At 46.9% G+C, this 22,229-nt stretch overlaps 1 protein-coding gene across 2 annotated transcripts in view; it reads right to left on the bottom strand.

Moving 5' to 3' along the window:
• CKAP5 (cytoskeleton associated protein 5) overlaps positions 1-10,524 on the bottom strand; it is a 76,598-nt gene extending 66,074 nt beyond the window's left edge. The window contains exon 1 of one of the 2 annotated variants that reach the window (XM_029059479.2): positions 10,407-10,524. The gene's annotated coding sequence lies outside the window, so the exon portion shown is untranslated. Of the gene's footprint in view, positions 1-88; positions 108-10,406 lie in introns of those variants that run through there. The other variant, XM_039911419.1, reaches the window with a different exon arrangement.
• Between the last annotated feature and the right edge of the window lie 11,705 nt (positions 10,525-22,229).

Raw genomic sequence — 22,229 nt, 5'->3', positions numbered from 1 at the left:
GCGAGGCAGCCCTTAAAGGGGCCGCGCAGACCGTTTTCGGGGGGCGGGGCGAAGACAAAGGCGACGGCCCGGTCCCGGGGCGACTCACCCAGCCCATCTCGGGGCCCTCGCTCCGCAACACGCTCCGGTTCCAACGGCGGCGCCCTCCTGGTCGTCGTCGACCTCCTCGGCATTCGTTCGTTGAGCGCTCACTACGTGCGGAGCACTGTACTAAGCACCTGCACTGGCCGATTCGGCCACAGATAAGACACCCCTCCTTGCCCAACGAGGCGGGCCCGGCTAGGCCACAGGGGGCCACCTAACCGCCCCCCCCCCCCCCCGCGCCGAGATTCCTTCCGGCCTACGTACTGAGCGCTTACCGAGCGCACACCACACTCCCCTAGGCCCTCGCCCCTCCCCCACTCCATCGACCAGCGTCCACGCCGATGGGTCAGAGGTCATGGGTTCTAATCCCGGCTCTGCCGCTCGCCAGCTGTGTGACTTTGGGCCAGTCACTTCACTTTTCTGGGACTCAGCTCCCTCATCTGTCAAATGGGGACGGAGCCTGTGAGCCCCACATGGGATCACCCGATCAGCTTGTATCCCCCCAGCGCTTTGCACATAGTAAGCGCTTAACAGACACCACCATTATTAAAACTGAAAAAAAAAAATGGTGGTATTTGTTAAGCGCTTACTATGTGCAGAGCACTGTTCTAGGGGCTGGCGGATACAAGGTGATCAGGTTGTCCCACGTGGGGCTCACAGTTTTCATCCCCATTTTACAGATGAGGTCACTGAGGCACCGAGAAGTGACTTACCCACAGCCACACTGCTGACAAGTGGCAGAGCTGGGATTCGAACCCCTGACCTCTGACTTCCAAGCCCGTGCTCTTTCCACTGAGCCACGCTGCTTTTTCTTATTATTATTACCACAAGGCGCGGTGCTGTACTGGGAGCTCGGGGGAGGCCCACACCATTCCCGGCCTCTGGCCATAGTTTCCCAAACATAACGGCCTGCTCGCCTTGCCCCTTCTCCCGGTGAGGCGTCAAATGAACAGACATTTCTAAAGAAAGTCTCCCCACCAAGAGGAGGCCTGCTCTGAAAAAGAACTACGCTCACCACGGGACACCTAGCCGGGCCCACCTGACCATATTGCACATTTAAAGACGGAAAAATCCGACGCCTTTCAGGCCCTGGTTTAATCTTCGGCAATCGGGCGAGATGTTTCCAAACACTGTGCTCCCCAGTCTCAAACGATCACCGTTCCGTCGCCTGGGCTGCCCTCCCACTGTCTCTCAGAAGGCAAACCCGTTAAAACACCAAATATGACTGCATTTAGTTTGCCTGCCTACCAACTCCTAGATAGTGTATATTAATTTATTTTGGTGCTTCTCGGTGGATTCCTCGCTTATCCTTTCACCACTAGATCAAAACCAGGAGTGTGGAAAGGGCAAGGGTCAAGGGGGGCCTGGATGTGCTCTATTTGCCTGCTGGGTGACCTTGGAAAAGTCATTTAGAAGAAGCAGCACATCCAGCATGGCTCAGTGGAAAGAGCACGGGCTTTGGAGTCAGAGGTCATGGGTTCGAATCCCGGCTCAGCCACTTGTCAGCTGTGTCACTGTGGGCAAGTCACTTAACTTCTCTGCACCTCAGTTACTTCATCTGTAAAATGGGGATTAAGACTGTGAGCCCCACGTGGGACAACCTGATTCCCCTGTGTCTACCCCAGCGCCTAGAACAGTGCTCTGCACAGAGTAAGCGCTTAACAAATACCAACATTATTATTATTATTATTTAACTCCTCAGTGCTTCTATTTCCTCATCTGTAAAATGGACATTCAGTTCTTCCTCCTACTTCGAATGTGAGCCCCAGGCGGGACAGGACTATGTCCTACCTGATTAATTTGTATCTACTCCAGTGCTTAGTATAGGGCTTGGCACTAAGTGCTTAACCAATATCATTATTATTATTATTATTAGCAGCTCTCTGGATTATTCCTCATTCTCTCTTCCCGGTTTAGCTACACTTGGTTTTTTATGATCCTATACTTGCCTTCAAACTGGTCTTGACACCACCTCCACAATTAAGATGAGCACCCGTGTACAGAACACTCCTCAAAAAAAATCTCTAATAGTAATGCTATTTGTTCAGAAATGACCACGCGCCCAGCACTATACTAACCGCTGGGGCAGACGCAAGATAACCAGGGCGGACACGGTCCTTGTTCCCCCACAAGGCTCGCAGTCTAAGAGGGAGGGAGAACGGGTATTGAATCCCCATTTTCCAAGTGAGGAAACAGGCACAGAGAAGCGATTTATCCGAGGTCACGCAAGGCCAGCGGCAGAGCCAGGATGAGAACCCAGGTCCACCGACTCCCAGGTCCCTGCGATTTCCGCTAGGTCACACTGCTTCCCTCCAACGATTGCCCGATTCTTTCCGGCATCAAGTGGAATCTCCCGACCACTGGTTTTAATCATCGCTCCCTTTCTACCCTCATTCCTTTCCCAATACACCCCACCTTGGACCCTTCGCTCCTCTCAAGCCGACAGATGCAGTTAGCCTCGTTCTTTCCTCTCTTGCTGGCAACCTCTGGCTCATACCTTACCTTTGGTCTGGAACTCCCTCCCCCCCTTCCACATTTAGCGGGTGACCACTGCTCTTCCCACCGTCAAGGCCCTTCTGAAAACAAATCCAGAGGCCTTGTGATTAATTCTCTTCTTCCAATTTAGTACCCTGCTATGCACTTCTGCGTGTCCCCCCCGCAAGCACTTGGCCACCTTCCCCCAGCTCTTCCGACACGCACAGTTGCACTTATGTCTTTATACTCTACTGTTTCCTCCTACCTATATTTTAACATGTCTCCCCCACTAGATTGTAGGATCCTTGAGGGTAAGTATGGATCACGGGTGCATATTATACTGTCCCGAGGGCTCAGTACAGTGCTCTTCACAGCTGGTACTCAATGAATGGTATTAATAACCAAGTGCTTGATCGAGTACGACAGAGTTGACAGGGTCGCAGCCCTCAAGGGGTTCACATTCTAGCTGGGAGAAAGACGTTAAAATAAATTATACGAGGAGGAGGAGGAAAGGAGGAGTGGTATGAGTTAGTTTTTAAGTAATAGAGTATGTACAATATATACATAAGTGCTATGACAGGTTGTGAGTTCACAGGTGTTTAGATGGTGAAGAAATGCTGAAATGACAGCTGGGGGAATAACCTTTTAAGGGTAGAAATTATCCGGGAAAGGACATCAATTTTAACGACGGGGTCTTGGGAAAAAATGACAGTTGGATAAAAAGTTATTTTGCGCCTGCTCAGGCAAAGGAAAACAACCATTCGAGACTAGGCGGTGTTTTAGGCACATAATCAGAATTAACAACCCACTCCCCAGTGCCGAAGGTTTGCATGGCTTTTCAAGTTCCTGTTTAGCTTCCATACTAGTCATAATTCAGAGACATGTGGATAGGTTAATAATTGTACTGACGGCATGAATGGGAACTGGATTTTCCTGCTTATGTGCTGAAGTCAAAGACTTTTCCACAATTCAGGCAAGCTTTGTGAAATAGATTCCTCTATCTGAAAAAAGTTGGAAACAAGATCAAACCAAATGGTCAGTTGCTACTCTGCAGGTTCTTTGTCAATGAAAAAGAAAAGGGCAATTTATTGCATTAAAAAATTTATCCATGAGCAATTCTGTTACTCAGCCATAAGGCTTTTGACAAAACAAAGAGAAATATCTCTTTATGTCCTGCCACCCATATGGAAAGAGAACAATTAGAAGACAATAAAACCAAGCTATTACACATCCTTTAGTCAAAGACTGGTTTTCCTGGTTTAAAGTTGAGCTAACAGGTGACCTATATAATAGCAGCACAATTTTTCCACATTGTTTTTAAATCAACTAAATTGGGTCTTACCCTGTGCTTAGGAGGAAAAACTATTCATGGCCACTGCACTGGGTATTTGGGAACACACAACAGAAGTAACATTCACCCTGTCCTTGAGAAGCTCGCCGTCTAACGGGACGTAGGCAGAGATAGTATATATACAGTGAGAACAAAAAGACATCCTTGAAAGAGCGGGGTCTGCCTTCCCGATGTTTAAAATCTTGGTGTTGAACTGCACTCCCTCCCAGGACTGCAGGTCTGGAAAAGTGGGGTACGCAAGGAGTACCCCAAATACTCCTTTAGCTGTCTTATTTTCACTGTTTCATTTGTCTTCACTGAGGAGAACTGTACATAATATATTATGTCCGTACCTGTCTTTCCCCACCTAAGACTATGAGCCTCTTACGGACCAGCGGCCATATCTTAATTGAATTATTGGTAATTACTTCAGTGCTTAGCTGTGGTGAATGCTGGACTTGGATGCCAGCAGCCTGAAACTCTGCTGCTCTCGTTGCACTTATTATTCTTACTTTTCATGTTCATTTTTCTTATTTTGTCTTGTGTCAGTTGCCAAGGCCACCCCCACCCTCCTTATTCTCAGATCGTGAGCCTCTTGGAAGACAGGAGCTGCATCTAACTCCTTTCTGGGTACTTTTCCCTGAGGTGGTGAGTACCATGCCTTGCACGCCAAAGTAAGTGCTGAATATTATTATTGCACTCCTCTTATGCAGGGGTTGGGTTCTTGCAGAGCCGTGTGCTAAAGAAACCTTGTGATGTAGTCCCCACCCTGTCACCACCCTGGGTCTGAAGCCGGGAGGACAATCGTTTCTTCTGACATTGTGTTTCAGGTAGATGTGCAGTGACGGAAGAATCCGAAACGGAGTGAAAAGATGTTTTCTAGCAGAACTAAGGCAGCAATAGGAATTTTAAAGCCATACTGGAAGCCAGATGAGACGGTAAGGGTGGGATCAACAATCTGCCCTTTCTGCCACGGAACACGTCTACCAACTCTGTTATACTGTATTATCCCAATCGGTGGTAAAGAAGCAGATAGGCCTGGGTCAGAAGGACCTGGGTTCTAATCTCGGCTCCACCACTTGTTCGCTTTGTGCCCTTGGGCATGTCACTTAAAAGTTCTCTGTGCCTCAGTTACCTCATCTGTAAAATAGGGATTAAGACCGTGAGTTCCATGAGGGACATGAACTGGGTACACCAGATTAGCTTGTATTTATCCCAACGCTTAGTGTACAGTACTTGGCACATAGTAAATGCGTAACAAATACCATTCAAAATAATTGAGAATACTGTGTGCATCTTGTATCTACCCCAGCACTCAGAACATAGTATGCACTCCACATACACTACAGTTTTTATGGGAACTCTCTCCTGCTCAAATCCACCCAGACCTCAGCTCTCCCAATCTTCAATTTTTGACAATTCCCTTTGTTCAAGTCGCAGTCCCCGATTAAGCTCCACTTTCTCAGGTCATTGAATTGTATTTGAGTGCTTTTGTGCAGAGCACAGTACTAAGCACTTAGGAGGGTTCAATCACCAGCTCAGGTCATGTCCATCCAAACAGCCATAGCAGTAATCGTATTTAAGTGCTTACTGTGGGCACCATCCTAAGTGCTGGAAAAGGGAACAGAGGTGGGAATTAGACCCGGACACCGCCCCTCAAGGGATCATAATCTACGAATAAGTCAGGAGAAGATTAGGGCCAGACACATCCTTAGTGCTTTGGTGTACGCACCGTAAGGATTAAATTTTCCATACTTTTCCTTGCAGCAGCCATACTTCTGAGAACGCCTTTTGCTTGTCAGCCTCCCCCATTACACGATAAACCTCCTTGAGGACCAGGACCAGATATCTTAATTGTACTCCCCCAAGTATTTGGTACAGTGCTCTGTAGAAAGGCAAATTCAATTGGATAATCCATCGATGAAGAGCCCCCGTTTTCTACCCTCCTTTCCCAGTTTCTATTATCTTGTGGTTTTGTTTTGAGGAAGTGAGTGCCAGGTTTACACTGAGGTCTATAAAAGCTGTTGTTCAAAGTGAACAGAGGCTAATCTGGGATAGAGGAACATCTGTTAACCACCAAGAAGGGAAGCTAGAGACTTAGAGGAGGAGATGATATAACACCACTGCGAGAGTTCGACTGACATCACTATCTAATTAATACACCCTGACCCAGCAAACTAGACATAATTGCTAAATTCATCACAGTCAATGGCCTTTCACCTGGAATCCCCATTATTACAAACATAACAATTGGTGGGAAGAACAAGATTCAAGAAGGGCGGTCTGGCAAGTGCCAACAGTCCTGAGATAATCGGTTTTTTATTAAAAAGTCAGGCAGATATTGCTGTCGTCATGGCACAGGAAAAGTACCATTTGCTAGATGCAGTTACGCGTTAATCATCTCTTCTAGTTAAATGCTTTTTCAAAGGTAACTTAGCCCTCAGTGGCCTTTCTGCCTCTTTCCACTTCAGTCTATTCTCCGTGCTGATGTCCAGAACGCCACTGAGCACACTGTTGGGCTCGCCATCTTTCCGCTCTTTAATAAAAGCCTCTAATGGCGCTCCATCTCCCTAGCAACAGAAACTCCTCGTAATTGATTTCAAGGCTCTCCCCCCATTTTCATATTACTTCTCTCTCCACCAGTTACTCCCCAGTCTGCACTCTTTGCTCCTCTTAAGCTTACCTGCGAACAAGACCTTAATCTCTACTTCCACGCCTCCAATCTCTTGCTCCCAACTGTTCCCCCAGTGAATCCAACACTGTTTTCTCCAACTAAAAAGTCTTCTTTAAAAAAAAAAAAAAATTCCCATTTCCTCCAGGATGCATCCACTGATTGACAGCACCCTAATCGCGGCAATCCAACAGCAACACTTGGCATTCATTTCATCTCTATACTAGGAATGCACACAAATATGTTTATTTGTATATTCAATTATGTATGCAGCTATTCCTGACATACCTGAACTAATATCTGTTTTTCTCCTAACCCACTATTTATACATGATGTTTGTCCATCAGTGGCCCCCCGGGATTGTAAATTCCTTGAGAACTCACGTCTTGCTTCGGTTGTACTTCTCCAAATGTTTAGTAGAGTGCTTTGCCCTCTGAAGGGGCTCAATATGTATTGTTGATGGAAATACAATTTTGCTGCTAAAGTTGAAATAAAAAGTCACCAGCTGTTAGATACACTCCGGAGGATAAAACTAAGCATCGCCATACCCTTCTATGGTCCACCACTCAAACGCTGTTTAGATCTACCATGCTCCTGTATGTCGTTACCAGAGCGTGAATATATTTCAAAATAATTTCTAATTTCAGCAGTGAAAAACCTATCTTAAATAGCAAGAAATTACATTTACATCTCTAAACATATGGCACCAGAGTTATTACTAAAACCAAAACAGGGTTATTATGAAAAAACTGACAAAAGCTGAAGGCACAATCTCCTCCAACAGGCCTTCCCTGACTAAGCCGTTTCCTTTCCTCCCACTCCCTTCCACGTCACTCTGATTTGCTCCTTTTATTCAGCCCCCTGCGCTTATGTACGTAACCACAATTGATATGTCTCTCCCCCCCTCTAGACCGTAAGGTCATTAAGGGCAGGGCATGTGTGCTATATTTTACTCTCCCAAGCGCTTAGTACAGTGCTCTGCACACAGTAAGCGCTCAATACGACCGACTGACAAAAGGATGAACTGACAATAGCCTGCTTCTATTAATATCATAGCAATGATACCTTTAAAAAAGGACACTAGTTTCTAAATTGCAAATAAATGAAAGGAATTTCTGGGGGAAAAAAAAATCGGACAGGATTGTACTCCTGGTTACCCAAGACGATTTGGAATGAGTTGAACAAGTTGAGAAGCAGTGTGCCTAGTGGCTAGAGCACGGGCCTGGGAGTCAGCAGGACCTGGGTTCTAATTCCAGCCCCGCCACTTGTCTGCTGTGTGCCCTCGGGCAAGTCACTTCACTGTGCCTCAGTTCCCTCATCTGCAGAATGAGGATTAGGACTGTGAGTCCCATGTGGGAGAGGGATTGTGCCCTACCTATTTAGCTTGTGTGGAGTAAGTGCTAAACAGAAACCATAAGAAAATAAAGAATATATTTCTGATCCACTGTCATCAAAGCATCGATTCTTCTGAGGGGGAACGCACTGCTGATAACTCTCCTCCCGGCAAAGCAGCTCCCAGAATACATACACCATAGACCGATCAAGCGCTTCGTACAGTGCTTGGTGCAGAGTAAGAGCTCAATAAATACGAATGAATGAGTGCGTGATTGGATGAATTTTCCGCCTAAAGGTTAACACTGCTTTCGTTTTCACAGACAGTAAAGACGGATTGAAATCCCTGGTGACAATAAAGCCGGGCATCGTCCGTCGGCCGGGGCTTCGAGGTCGCGACGCCAAGGCCTGCTCCGTTTCTGTTACCGTTCCAGGGGAGGGGAGCCCCTTCCCCAGAGAATCCTCCCCCGCAGCTCACAGGAGTAATATTCACTGGAGACGACGGGTGGGATTAATGTGCTTAATGTGTGCAGAGCACTGGACTAAGCGCTGGGAAGAATAGAGTATAACAACCCCCTTTCAAAGCCCTATTGAAGGCTCACCTCCTTCACCAGACAAGGCCTCCCTTTTCTTCTGCTCCCCCTCCCAGCACTTGTATACATTAGAACAGTGCTTGGCACCTAGTAAGCGCTTATTACAACAATAATAATTACTATTATTATTAATCCCACCCCCGCCACTTGTCTGTGGTGGGACCTTGGGCAAGTCACTTCTCTGGTCCTCAGTTCCCTCATCTGCAAAATGGGGACTAAAAGGGGGAGCCCCACGGGGGACAATCTGATTGCCCTGTATCTAGCCCAGCGCTTACAACAGGGCTTGGCACATAGTAAGCACTTAACAAATACCATAATAATTATGAATCCTGCCTCCACCACTTGTCTGCTGTGGGACCTTGGGCAAGTCACTTCACTGGGCCCCAGTTCCCTCATCTGGAAAATGGGGACTAAAAGTGGGAGCCCCATGGGGGGCCAACCTGATTGCCCTATATCTACCCCAACGCTTAGAACAGTGCTTGGCACATAGTAAGCACTTAACTACCATTATTATTATTATTATTATTAATCCCACCTCCTCTACTTGTCTGCTGTGGGACCTTGGGCAAGTCACTTCACTGGGCCCCACTTCCCTCATCTGTAAAATGGGGATGAAGGCTGTGAGCCCCACAGGGGGCCAACCTGATGACCTTGTATCTCCCCCAGCGCTTAGAACAGTGCTTGGCACATAGTAAGTGCTTAACAAATACCATAATAACAATAATAATTATTGCTATTAATCCCGCCTCTACTACGTGTCTGCTGGGGGAGCTTGGCCAAGCCACTTCACTGGGCCCCACTTCCCTCATCTGTAAAATGGGGATGAAGACTGTGAACCTCCCGTGGGACAACGTGATGACCCTGTACCTCCCCCAGCGCTTAGAACAGTGCTCTGCACAGAGTCAGCGCTGAACAAATACCATAATAATGACATTTATTGCTATTAACCCTGCCTCCACCACTTGTCTGCTGGGGGACCTTGGGCAAGTCATTTCCTGGTAAGCGCTTAACAAATACCATAATAGTAATAATAATAATAATTATTATTAATCCCGCCTCCACCACTTGTCTGCTGGGGGACCTTGGGCAAGTCACTTCTCTGGTAAGCGTTTAACACCCTAATAATAATAATTATTATTATTATTAATCGTCTCTCCACCATGTGTCTGCTGGGGGACCTTGGACAAGTCACGTCTCTGGTAAGCGCTTAATACCCTAATAATAATAATTATTATTATTACTAATTGCGCCTCCACCACTTGTGTGCCGTGGGACCTTGGGCAAGTCACTTCTCTGGTAAGTGCTTAATACCCTAATAATAATAATCAATCGCCCCTCCATCACTTGTCTGCTGGGGGACCTTGGGCAAGTCACTTCTCTGGTAAGCGCTTAACACCCTAATAGTAATTATTATTAATAATAAAATATATAATACCCTAATAATAATTATTATTATTAATTGCACCTCCACCATGTGTGCCGTGGGACCTTGGGCAAGTCACTTCTCTGGTAAGCGCTTAATACCGTAATAATAATTATGATTGTTAATCGCCCCTCCACCACTTGTCTGTGGGGTCTTGGGCAAGTCACCTACCTGGGCCTCAGTTCCCTCATGTGGAGAAGCCTGGGAGCCCCAAGGGCGGGGGGGGGGGGGGAGGCAACCCGATGACCTTTTATCTCCCCCAGCGCTTAGAAGAGTGCTTGGCACATAGTAAGGGCTTAACAAATAGCAGTATTATTATTAATGAATCTTCCCCCGACTTTTCTGCAAGCAAGCGAGGGCCCCGCCCGCCCGTCCGTCCGGCCCCCGCCCGCCATTTGTGGGCCTTGGCGTGAGGCGTCCGTCTGGGGCTCCCCTCACCCGCAGCCCCCGGAGCCCCCGGAGCCCCCGGCCCGTCCGTCCGGCCTCGGCCTCACTCACCGCCGGCCGACCGACCGACCGACCGACCGTCCGTCCGTCCTTCCGGGCCTCACTCCAGCGGCCGCTTGAGCGCCCGTTCAAACCGTCAGGCCGCGGCACCCCGCACTGTCCTCCCCGCCCATTGGCCCGCGCCCCGCACTGTCCGCCACGCCCATTGGCCCGCGCCCCGCCGTCCTCCCCGCCCATTGGCCCGCGCCCCGCAGTCCTCCGCCTCCTCATTGGGCGCTTTGAAATGCTCCCCCGCCTCGCGCCGCCCGCGCTCTTAAAGGGGCGGTGACGGAGCCCCGCCCCCTCCCCCCCCCGCGGTCCGTCAGTCATTCGGTCGTCTTCGTCTTCATTCATTCATTCATTCATTCATTCATTCATTCATTCATTCATTCATTCCAGCAACCCTCCCCTCTTCATTCAGTCATTCAATCGTGTGTGTTCACTCCTTCATTCAATCCATTAACCCTCCCCCTCTTCATTCAGTCATTCAATTGTGTTTGTTCATTCATTCATTCCCTTCAACCCATTAACCCTCCCCTCTTCATCATTCATTCAATCGTGTTTGTTCACTCATTCAGTCCATTCAATCCATTAACCCTCCCCTCTTCATCATTCATTCATCCAATCATGTCTGTTCATTCATTCATTCCATTCAATCCATTAACCCTCCCCTCTTCATTCGTTCATGTTTGTTCATTCATTCCATTAACCCTCCCCTCTTCCTTCATTCATTCAACCGTGTTTGTTCATTCAGTCATTCCATTCAATCCATTAAGCCACCCCTCTTCATTCATTCATCATTCATTCATTCAATCGTGTTTATTCATTCCATTCATTCATTCATTCAATCATGTTATTCCATTCAATCCATTAACCCTTCCTCTTTATTCATTCAATCATGTTTATTCCATTTATTCATTCATTCATTTAATCATGTTATTCCATTCAATCCATTAACCCTCCCCTCTTCATTCATTCATTCGTGTTCGTTCATTCATTCATTCATTCCACTCAATCATATTTATTGAGCGCTTACTATGTGCAGAGCACCGGACTAAGTGCTTAGAAAGTACAATTCAGCCGTCGAGACAATTCCCTGCCTGCAATGGGCTTACAGTCTTGAGGTGGGGGAAGCCAGGCATCAAAAGAAGTAGTCAGGCATCAATATAAATAGATTATAGTTATATGCACATCAAAAAAAGTAAACAAGGATCAATATAAATAAATGGACTTATTGATATATACATAAGTGCTGTGGGGCAGGGGAGGAGAGCAAAGGGAGAGAGTCGGGGTGATGGGGAGGAGAGAGGAGCTGAGGAAGAGGGGGGCTTAGTCTGGGAAGGCCTCTTGGAGGAGATGAGCCTTCATTAGGGCTTTGAAAGGGGGGAAGAGGGATTGTTTGGTGGATGTGAGGAGGGAGGGCGGGGCCAGGGGTCCCCGGTGGGACAGGAGAGATCGAAGCACATCCGCCGCCTCCCTTCCCCCATAAAGTCTGGAGGAAAGGGCATGCCCCATCTGAGTAGACCACCTAGTTGGGAAAGGGGCTGGGAACAGGATCAAAGCCTACACAAAATATAGTAGCACTTAGTATCCCGGCTCTGCCACTTGTTAGCTGTGTGACTGTGGGCAAGTCACTCAACTTCTCTGTGCCTCAGTGACCTCATCTGTAAAATGGGGATTAAGACTGTGAGCCTCACATGGGACAACCTGATGACCCTGTATCTACCCCAGCGCTTAGAACAGTGCTCTGCACATAGTAAGCGCTTAACAAATACCAACATTATTATTAGTAGTAGTATTCATTCATTCATTCAATAGTGAGAAGCAGCGTGGCTCACTGGAAAGAGCACGGGCTTTGGAGTCAGAGGTCATGGGTTCGAACCCCGGCTCTACCACTTGTCAGCTGTGTGACTTTGGGCAAGTCACTTAACTTCTCGGTGCCTCAGTTACCTCATCTGTAAAATGGGGATTAAGACTGTGAGCCCCACGTGGGACAACCTGATTCCCCTGTGTCTACCCCAGCGTGTAGAACGGTGCTCGGCACATAGTAAGCGCTTAACAAATACCAACATTATTATTATTAGTAGTATTTATTGAGAGCTTACTATGTGCAGAGCACTGTACTAAGCGCTTGGAATGTACAGTAGTACATGAGAAGCAGCGGGCCTGGGAGTCAGAAGGTCATGGGTTCTAATCCCAGCTCTGACACTTGTCCGCCATGTGACCTTGGGCAAGTCACTTCACTTCTCCGGGCCTCAGTTGAGACTGTGAGGCTTACATGGGCTGGGGACTGTGTCCAACCCTTTTGCTTATATACACCCCAGCGCTTGGCAAATAGTAAGTGCTTAAATCCCACAATTATTATTATTACTAGTAAAGTAAATCTACTCAAAATATTAGGTTTTTCTACTGGGCCTATTTATTTTTATTAATGTCTGCCTTTCCTCTCTAGACTTTCAGTTCATTAGGGACAGGGAATGGGTCTGCTTACTGTTGTATTGTACTCTCCCAAGCACTTAGTACAGTGCTCTGCACACAGTAAACATTCAAATACGATTGACTGACATATTCCTAATAATAATTATAATGATGGTATTTGTTAAGCGCTTACTATGTACCAAGCACTGTACTAAGCACTGGGGTAGATACAAGGTAATCAGGTTGTCCCACACGGGGCTCACAGTCTTCATCCCCCTTTTACAGATGAGGTAACTGAGGCCCAGAGAAGTTTAGTGGCTTGCCCAAGGTCACACAGCAGACAAGGGATTAGAACCTACATCCTCTGACTTCCAAGCCCGGGCTCTCTCACATAGGTGTGGGGTGGTGGAATTGCTTTCAATTTACATTTGGATCTGCACCCTTTATTCACCCTTCCCTCAGTCGCATAGCACTTCAGTCATTAATTCATTCCATCGTATTTATTGAGCGCGTACCGTGTGCAGAGCACACAGCTTGGGAGAGTGCAATACAACAATAAACAGACACATTCCCTGCCCACAGTGAGCTTACAGTCTAGAGGGACATATATACTTACGTAATAATAATAATAATGTTGGTATTTGTTAAGCGCTTCCTATGTGCAGAGCACTGTTCTAAGCTCTGGGGGAGACGTAGGGTAATCAGACTGTCCCACGTGAGACTCACAGTCTTCATCCCCATTTTACAGATGAGGTCACTGAGGCACAGAGAAGTGAAGTGACTTGCCCACAGTCACACAGCTGACAAGTGGCAGAGTCGGGATTCGAATCCATGACCTCTGACTCCCAAGCCCGGGCTCTTCCCACTGAACCACGCTGCATATGTATATATCTGTAATATAATTTATTTCTATTAATGCCTATCACCCCCTCTAGACTCAAAGTTCGTTGAGGGCAGGGAACATATCTACTAACTCTGTTAGTATGTACTCACCCAAGCGCTTAGGTCATTAATTTATTCATGGTATTTACCGAGCACTTGCTTTGTGCAGAGTACTGTACTAAGCGCTTGGGAGAGTACGACGCCACCTGTCAGCTCTGTGACTTTGGCCAAGTCACTTAACTTCTCGGTGCCTCAGTGACCTCATCTGTAAAACGGGGATGAAGACTGTGAGCCTCACGTGGGACAACCTTATTTCCCTCTATCTATGCCAGCACTTAGAACAGTGCTCGGCACATAGTAAGCGCTTAACAAATGCCAACATTATTATTACAACAGAGTCGGTAGAGACGTTCCCTGCCCACAAGGAGCTCACAGTCTAAACGGGGAGACGGGCATTACTAAAAATAATTTGTAATAAGTTTAGGACAGTGCTTATTGTGTTCAGAGAAATAGGCAATGTAGTAAGAGGGAGAAGGAGAGAGATAAAGTGGGGGTGGGGGTGAAGAAGTGATTATGTAGCTTGTTATCGGTGGTATTTGTTAAGCGCTTACTATGTGCAAAGCACTGTTCTAAGCGCTGGGGGATACAAGGCGATCAGGTTATCCCACGTGGGGCTCACAGTTTTAATCCCCCTTTTACGGATGAGGGAACTGAGGCACAGGGAAGTTAAGTGACTTGCCCAAAGTCACACAGCTGACAAGCGGCGGAGCCGGGATTCGAACCCATGACCTCTGACTCCCAAGCCCGGGCTCTGGCCAGTGAGCCAAGCTGCTTGTTGTGGGAAGGAAGTGTATGTTTACTGTTATATGGTACTCTCCCAAACACTTAATATAGTGCTCTGCACATAATAAGCTCTCAGTACATTTTTTTGACAATAGACAATGTAGTAACTACACAAGAGGAAGAAGGAGAAGGTTAGAGAAGTGATTATGTAGCTCATTGTGGGCAGGGCATGTGTCTGCTTATTGTTACAGTGCACTCTCCCAAGCACTTAGCACAGTGCTCTGCACACAGTGGGCCCTCAATAAATACGACTGAACGAATGAAATGCTTAAATAGTAAAGTAGGTAAGCCAGTGTGTAGGACTGCTGCAGTTGGCTGGGGTTTCAGACGTGCTCAGGGGGTAGTTGGGACCAGTTGGCCTTGATGCCCACTTGTTTTGCTGTCTGTCTCCCCCTTCTAGACTGTGAGTCCGTCGTTGGGTAGGGATTGTCTCTCTCCGTTGCCAAATTGTACTTTCCAAGCGCTTAGTACAGTGCTGTGCACACAATAAGCGCTCAATAAATACGACTGAATGAAAGTGTCCTGGAGAGAAGAAAGGGCACTGGGGAAAACCTCTTGAAGAAGATCTTGTCTTATGCTGTCGAGTCGTCTCTGACCCAGAGCAACTTCCCATCTCCATTTATTGCCATCGTTCTCGTCCGTCCGTCTCCCCGGATTGGACCGTAAGCCCGTCAAACGGCAGGGACCGTCTCTATCTGTTGCCGACTTGTTCATTCCAAGCGCTTAGTGCCGTGCTCTGCACATAGCAAGCGCTCAGTAAATACTATTGAATGAATTGAATGAATGAATCTGCAATCGTTCTGGTAGCGTATCCACAGAGTTTTCTTGGTAAAAAGGCGGAAGTGGTTACCATTGCCAGGCGGTAAACCGGAGCCTCCGCCCTCGACTCTCTCCCATGTCACTGCTGCCCAGCACAGGCGACTTTTGACTTGTAGCAGATTGCCTTTCACCGCCCAAGCTAGAAATGGAATGGGTAATACCCCTCCTTGACTCTCCCTCCCATAGCCGAGACTGGTAGAGTACTGGAAACTCTTCGGGTGCCACCTTGAGAGAGGCCTTGGAGAAAGTAGCGATGACTAAGGTCTGGAGGATTTGAAAGGGGAAAGAATTCCTGGCAAGGAGGGGGGCAAGGGGCTGGAGGTGAAAGTGATGAGAGCAAGCATCCAGTGAGGCTTGGGAGGGGAGGAAAATATAAGCTAGGAAATACCTGGTGGAAGCCTTCTCGATTAATTTCCTATCTCCCCAGATAAGCTCCTTGTGGTCAAGAATCTCTCCCACTGCTCAGTGCAGGATTCTACACCCAGTAATTGCTGAGTAAAATACTATTACTAACTCCCGTATACCCCCCCTTTTCCTTCTTCCTCCTATCTGTAAATAAGAGTCTCTCCCACTAGATTGTAAACTTCTTGAGGGCATGGATCACATCTATTAATTCGATTGCATTCTCCCACACCCCTCCTAGCCGATGTTCAATAAATGCTATTGATTGAAGCCAACATAATTCTAAAAATCTCCTCGTGAACCTCTTTCTCCTAATATGAATCTTATGTGGCGTAAGGATTATGACATTGTTTTTATATGCTGAAGAGAGGTCCAGCGAAGGGAGCTGCTCTCTGCCGCGGCAGGTTTTGCAAATTAATTCAGCAAGATGGAGGTGAAGAGTCACAGCGGAACGCGCCCGTGCGAACACCACTCGGTGCCTCATTTGAGTCTTCCATTTGGGCATTTTAGTACCATAACAATAATAATAATGATGTTGGTATTTGTTAAGCGCTTACTATGTGCAGAGCACTGTTCTAAGCGCTGGGGTAGACACAGAGGAATCAGGTTGTCCCACGTGGGGCTCACAGTCTTAATCCCCATTTTACAGCTGAGGTAACTGAGGCACCGAGAAGTTAAGTGACTTGCCCACAGTCACACAGCTGACAAGTACCATATTGACGTACATATCTGTAAATTTATTTCTATTAATATCTGTCTCCCTCTCCAGGCAGTACGCTCGTTGTGGGCAGGAAGTGTGTCTATCAGAGTGTACTCTCCCAAGCCTACCTAGAACAGTGCTTTGCACACAGTAAGCCCTTAATAAATACGGTTGAATGAATGAATGTCTACCTTCACTGTAAGCTTCGTATGGACAGAGAACGTGTCTCCTAGTTCTGTTGTACCCTCCCAATCGCTTAGTACAGCGCTCTATTAAAAAATGATTTTGAAATGGAGGGGGTGGAGGAAAGGATTCTGGATCCACAATACTTAACGTTTGGGCCAGTATTTGCTATTGCAAACAAACCCGGGGGATAGACTACAGTGACAGCCACCCGACAGCTCTGCCTGCTCCCCTCCTCGGGTCCTTCTTACCTAGCGGCTGCTGAACAGAGCTAATCACTCCCCTCCTTGAAAGCCTCCAGTGGCTCTCCGTTGCTTCTTGCAAGAAGCAAAATCTTCTCAATACTATTACTATTATCAGTAGTGATAATAATAGTATTTGTTAAGGGCTTGTGTGTCAAGCACTCTTCCTCCCTCTAAACTGTAAGCTCATTATAGGCAGGGAACGCGCCACTAGTTCGGTTGAATTATACTCTCCCTACTTAGTTCAGTGCTCTGCACATAGTAAGCACTCAGTAAATACCATCGACTGAATCTGAGGGCTGGGTAGATGCAAGTTATTCAGATCCTACACAGGGTTGAGAAGCAGTGTGGCACAGCGGCAAGAGCCCGGGCTTGGGAGTCAGAGGTCATGGGTTCGAATGCCGACTCCGCCGCTTGCCAGCTGTGTGACTTTGGGCAAGTCACTTCACTTCTCTGTACCTCAGTGACCTCATCTTTAAAATGGGGATTAAAACTGTGAGCCCCACGTGGGACAACCAGATCACCTTGTATCCCCCCAGCGCTTAGAACAGTGCTTTGCACATAGTAAGCGCTTAACAAATACCACCATTTTTTTTTTCACCATTTAAGGAGGAAGAAGAATAGGTGTTGAATCCCCCATTTTACAGATGAGAAAATTGAGGGGCAGAGAAGTTAAGTGACATGCCCCAAGTCACACAGCAGGCAAGTGATGGAGCCGCGATGAGAACCCAGGTCCACAGACTCCCAGGTCCATGCTCTTTTCACTAGGCCATGCCGTTTCTCATGGACTTTATGATTCTCCAACGGTTAATTCACTCATATCTATCTGCTTCTTTCTCCCACTACATCCTGCTTGTTCTTTTGTCTGCTAACTGAACCTCGCTGTCAGCTACAAAGCCTCTCATTCACTGGTGATACTTTCCATCCTCCAGGATTACCACCCCACATCTTGCCCTCCCATACCTTCAAAGTCCTGCTTAAAATGCTCCAGAAGACATTGCCAAATTAATCCCACCACCCCATTCATTCCTTTCCTTCGATCACCTAAGATCACCTAACCCATGACCTTACCTGTTGTAAATGATTGATTTACCCTTGTGTTTATAATACCTATTCTCTGGGTTCTAATCCCAGCTCTGCCACATAATAATAATAATAATGTTGGCATTTGTTAAGCGCTTACTATGTGCAGAGCACTGTTCTAAGCGCTGGGGGAGATACAGGGTAATCGGGTTGTCCCACGTGAGGCTCACCGTTAATCCCCATTTTACAGATGAGGTCACTGAGGCCCAGAGAAGTGAAGTGACTTGCCCACAGTCACACAGCTGACAAGTGGCAGAGCCGGGAATCAAACTCATGACCTCTGACTCCCAAGCCCGGGCTCTTTCCGCTGAGCCTGCCGTGTGACCTTAGGCTAGTCACTTAACTAATCTGGGCCTCGGTTTCCTCGCCTGTAAAATGGGAATTAAATCCTCCTCCCTCTGATTTAGACTGTGAGCCCCATGTGGGCCAGGGACTGGGTCCAAACTGATTAATCTGAATCTACCCCAGCACTTAGAACGGTGCTTTATACGTCAGGTAATGGCATCTGTTAAGCACTTATCTTATCCTTTCAACTATGTATACTATATTCCTCCATTTATGTCTAATATTCTCACTAGATTGTAGATACCTAAAGGGTGAGCAATCACAGCTTTCACATCTACATATTCCCCAAGCAACCAGTGCAGTGTTCTGCACACTGAAGGCACTTAATATTGTTAAGTTAATGAGAATTATTAATGAGAAGCAGCATGGCTCAGTGGAAAGAGCCCGGGCTTTGGAGTCAGAGGTCGTGGGTTCTAATCCCCGGCTCCGCCGCTTGCCAGCTGTGCGACTTTGGGCCAGTCACTTAACTTCTCTGGGCCTCAGTTACCTCATCTGTAAAATGGGGTTTAAAACTGTGAACCCCACGTGGGTCAACATGATCACCTTGTATCCCCCAGTGCTTAGAACAGTGCTTTGCACATAGTAAGTGCTTAACAAATACCACCATTTATTTTAATATTGATGATACAGAGAGACATCCAGAGATTAGAATGAAGAAAGGCAGAGCCACCCAAGCGGGTGTTACCATTAGTCAGGACCATACAGACGCACAACCGATACAAACATTGTACTCACCGATAAGGGGTCCGGAGCTAGGCCGACAGCAGCTACGGGAGCTGGTAAAATGAACCAGTGGCTAGTGGTGACCAGTGACCTTTCCCACTGCTTCATTTGCCATTTTCACTGTGGTCTCGGCTGATTCCTGGAAGTCTCCATTGTGGCCAAAATGGAGGCGGTAGGAGAAACAAGGTGGGGGTGGCACTATACTGCCCACTCCTTCCCCTTCCCTGCCCTCAGCCTCACCACCATCATTTCTGACGTGGCCGCCTCCCCCGCCGTGGCCGCAGGTGGAATTTTTAAAAGGAGCAATAGACGTATCCATGGTATTGCTATCCCACCCAAAGCAGGTCTTCCGTTCATCTTACTTTGGAAGTGCCTTCCAGTTCCAAGGATTTATGATTCTCTGAGGCACAGGGAACCTCTGGCACCTAAATTGGTAGGAGAAGCTGCCCCCCTCCCATCAGTCACTGCTCCATCTTAGGAAAAATCAAATTCCAGCTGCCTGAGGTCTTTTCGGCTTTTGTAACACTGGGATGTCCACAGCCCAGGCTGCAGCTGTGACTTCCTTGACTTGGATTGAGGTGTTTAGAGCTGTACTGCTTTTATATATTTTGTTTTCATCTCTCCTTCTGTATCAATCCCTAAATCCTTCCTCCCTCTTATTCTTAGATCACTTGCTCTTATCGATCCCTCATCCACACGCTTCCCCCAACCTACCCCTAGCATTTAGTACAGAGGCACACAGCAGGCCTTTAATAAATACCTTTACTACGAATTCAGGGAAGTTTATATCAAAAAATGTTTATTTACATACAGTATTCTAGCGTGTCTTCCCTCCAGATTGTCCACTAGTTCCACTGGACCAAAAGCAGGCAGAGAGAGACAACTTGGAGGCAACGGATGATTCGCCTCTCCCACTGCTTATGAACTTATTAGTTGCAAATGATTGATTTACCCCTGTGTTCATTATATCTATACTCTGGGTTCTCATCCCAGCTCTGCCTCTTGCCTGCTTTGAGACCTTAGGCAAGTAACTTAACTTCTCTGGGTCTCAGTTTCCTCATCTGTAAAATGGGGATTATATCCTCTTCTCTCTGAGGAGACAGAGGGAGAGATCTTGGAGGTAACAGATGATTTATCCTTGGAGATCGTTTAGAAATCCCCATCCGAGCTTCCAGCTCACAAGCCTGAATGAACTTGACCTCACCTCTTAGAAATGAGGTGGACCTGAGTCCAGTAAGTGTTTCAGGTATTGGCCATCTGGGGGAAATGATCTGCTCAGATTCCTTTCATTTCTATGATCCTATGCTGATTTAAATCATTACTTATGGAAACAGGGAGGGAGTGTTGGCAGGGAATGGGTCTACCAACTCTGTTGTACACTCCTAAGCATTTAGTACAGTCTTCTGCATACGGAAAGCATTCAGTAAATACGATTAAGTGCAAAGAGCACAAGTAAGTGGAACGTATCTACCAACTCTGTTATACTGTACTCTCCCAAGTGCTTAATAGTGTTCTGCACACAGTAAGTGCTCAATAAATAAAACTGATTGATTCATCTAAACTGCAAGCTCACTGAGGACAGGGACTGTGCCTGTTTATTGTTGTATTGTACTCTTCCAAGTGCTCAGTACAGTGCTCTGCTCACAGTAAGCACTCAAGTACAGTTGAATGAATGAATGAATCCACAATAATTATCCACCCTGCAAACCTAAATTGAAGATTGGGTTCAGGAGAATAGTTAGAAGACCAAAGACTTAGAGATCTAACCTTTGAAATCTAACACCGATTAGGGTAATTTGCTTCCCTGCTTGTAAAATAGAGGACCTATGTTTACTTTCCTCCCTAGGATGGTGGGAGGAAAAAATCAAATCGACTGTCAAACTGGGCAAGTCCTGTACATGCCAGACATGAAAGGCCTTTAGAAAGGCCTCGATGTAGTAGGGAAAGGTTCTGCACAAGGAATGAGTTACCCACCCTGTTGAGCAGAAACTTACTGTGGTACAGGGAATGAGGGTTCCTCTTTCCAGCCCCCACCGAGTTTCTTGAAGGGGATTAGGAGCAGCTGTTTCTCTGGGTTCAATCTGAAAAAAAGACCTGAGAAATTGGCAGCTTCTGCATTATGTCCTCTAGCCAACAGGGCTGAAACCAATATAAATCTGGATTGCTTCTTCTTTTACTGGCAGTTCTTATAAGGAGGCAAAACTGTCAAAATTGAGGCTCTCTCAGGAAATAAAATTGTGTGAAAGTGGGTCATTAATAGCTGCTTGTAAACCTTCAAGAATATCAGCTTTTCCCTTTCTCTAGTGTCCAGTAAAGAATACAAAGCTTTACTGCTCTTTCTACTCAATCTCTCCCCACCCTACCAGTATAATTGCTGGGCTGATCTCTCCTGGAATACACCTGGAAACTAACTTGCATGCAGCACTAACAACTCAATCACTAGTTCCTAAGTCAACATTACAGCATAGTGGTTAGATCATGAGCCTGGGAGCCAGAAGGACCTGGGTTCTAATTCCCCCCCCCCCACCACCACTTGTCTGTTGTGGGACCCCGGGCAAGTCACTTCACTTCTCTGGGCCTCGGTTACCACATCTGTAAAATGGGAATTAAGACTCTGAGCCCCTTGTGGGACAGGGACTCTGTCCAACCCGATTTGCTTGAACCCACCCCAGTGCTTAGTACAGCACCTGGCACATAATAAGCTCTTAAATACCCAAATTATTATGATTATTATTCCCCTTACCAGTGCGGTCTCCAGTTCCAAAGCTACCATTCACAGGTACATCTTTGGTTCAGGTTTGCTAACTATTGCCTGAGTCCCAGAATTGATGAAGGAGCTCAAAATGAGAAATTTGCTACTTCCATATGGGAAAAGGGGTTAGCCCCAGCCATCCGGGAAGGTATTCCTAGCAAAGCAGGGACTGCCTGGCAAAGTCACCTATGACAAAGTCCCCTACTCAGCTGTTTTATTTTTTTTTTACTATTTTTACATAATTTGTTAGGTCCTTACTGTGTTCCAGGCACTCTACTAAGCGCTTGGGTAGATGCCAGATAATCAGGTGGGACACAGTCCCTGTCCTACTTAGGGTGCAAAATTTTAACTCCCCCTTTAGCAGACGAGAGAACGGAGGCCCGGAGAAGTTGCGTGACTTGCCCAAGGTCACGCAACTTACAAATGGCAGAGCTGAGATTAGA

The sequence above is a fragment of the Ornithorhynchus anatinus genome, chromosome 3 (genome assembly GCF_004115215.2).
Source record: "Ornithorhynchus anatinus isolate Pmale09 chromosome 3, mOrnAna1.pri.v4, whole genome shotgun sequence".
Classification (NCBI taxonomy): Eukaryota; Metazoa; Chordata; class Mammalia; order Monotremata; family Ornithorhynchidae; genus Ornithorhynchus; species Ornithorhynchus anatinus.
This window is presented reverse-complemented; position numbering and strand designations above follow the sequence as displayed.